The sequence below is a fragment of the Triticum dicoccoides genome, chromosome 3B (genome assembly GCF_002162155.2).
Source record: "Triticum dicoccoides isolate Atlit2015 ecotype Zavitan chromosome 3B, WEW_v2.0, whole genome shotgun sequence".
Classification (NCBI taxonomy): Eukaryota; Viridiplantae; Streptophyta; class Magnoliopsida; order Poales; family Poaceae; genus Triticum; species Triticum dicoccoides.
This window is the reverse complement of record NC_041385.1, coordinates 843,821,604-843,823,487: the sequence shown is the minus strand read 5'-3', so window position 1 is coordinate 843,823,487 and position 1,884 is coordinate 843,821,604.

Here is a 1,884-nt window from a genome sequence, read left to right as displayed (position 1 = left end):
TCTGACGACTGGATTACACGTGAACAAACGAGGACTTTTGCTGGTTGGTTGCAGAAACGTGCCATGCATGATAGCGATATTGAAGATGACCTGTACTCGATGTCCCAGTTACCATCTTCGAATATACTGACTTTCAAAGGGTACCAGATAAATGGGAATACATTTTACACGATCGCCCAAGATAAGAAGAGCACCAACCAAAATAGTGGTGTCTGCTTTGATGCAACAACCAACACGGGAAAGGAAACATATTATGGTTACATAGAGGACATATGGGAACTTAACTATGGAGGTGGTTTGAAGGTCCCTTTGTTTCGGTGCAAATGGGTCAATATGACACGAGGCGGGGTAACGGAAGACCCGCAGTACGGAATGACAACAGTGGATCTCAACAATCTTGCGTATGCAGACGAACCATTCGTCCTAGCCAATGATGTGGCGCAGGTTTTTTATGTGCAAGACATGTCTACCAGGCAGAGAAAAAGAAAAGATAAGGAAGCGAATGGATCATACGACGAGCCAAAGCGCCACATAGTACTTTCAGGGAAAAGAAATATCATGGGAGTGGATGACAAGACAGACATGTCAGAAGATTATGAAAAGTTTGATGAAATTGCTCTATTAACAGTGAATATTGACCCGAGCAGCCAGTTAAATGATGAAGATTTTCCATGGCTACGGTGCAAAGGGACACACGTGAAGAAAAAGTTTCACACCCAAAGATCTGGGATGTGATTGGCTTCACGATCATCACTTTCTTCTGTGTTTCACACCCAGGAGGGAATCTCTGTAATAGTTAGGGTAGTTATGTGTTTCGTCATTTGAAACGCGAAGAAATTTTATGTGCAAACAAATTCTTTCATGCATTTACTAATTTTTTCAGCTAAATGACCCTGAAATTGAAGAGCATTTCAAACGAACTCAGAAAAGGTTGAAAGTTGGCATGGTATCATAATTTCACCCACATAGCATGTGCAAAAAAGTAGAGAGGGTTACGACAAAAACAGGATGCACTTCGTGTACAAAATGGACAATCTCTTTCGAAGCATCAGGGTTTCAGACGAAAACTCATCTGTTACAAAGTCATTTCATTTTTTAAATAACCTAAGCATTACCAAATTGAATATAATGATAAAACACACTAATAATATTAAACATAAGAAAAAACAATCACTAAAAAATCTAATTTCAAAGTTAAGTTATTCACAAACTAGTGATTCACATAAATTCCAAATAATTCAAAATTTAAACTATTCAAATTTGAAAACTACCGGCACTAACCTAAATCAAAAATATCCACAAAGAAACTCTATATGCAGCAAAAATATTTAAAGCAAAAAAAATTAAGAAAATAAAAAGCCCGCCTATTGGGACAGAGCGACCTCCATACGACTAGAAACACAATGTTTTGTTGGGCCAGGATGCAGGCCCGCAACGGTCCAGTAGGCCCACAGGACAGCATAGAATAGGTAGGCCCAGTAGGCCTGCTTAGGAGAGGAGCTTGAGGGAGCTACCGCACTGGGGCTTATAAACCAGTGCGGTCGCCCCTCAGCTAGCGAGGTGGGACTAAACTTGCCGCACCACACTACGCCAGCAGCCCCCCCCCCTTTAGTACCGGGTGGTGGCTGCAACCGGTAGAAAAGAGGGGGCCTTTAGTACCGGTTGGAGCCACCACCCGGTACTAAAGGGGGGGCGCTTCCCGCCGCTTGGCCTGGCCAAAACAGACCTTTAGTATCGGTTGGTGGCTCCAACCGGTACTAAAGGTGTCCTCTATATATACAACACTTATGAAAAATTTCAGTTTTTCATCTCTCTCTCGGCTTCTTTCTCCTCTGCCCCGTCGCCGCCGCCCCTCGTCGCCGCCCCCGTCGCCGTCGCCGCCCC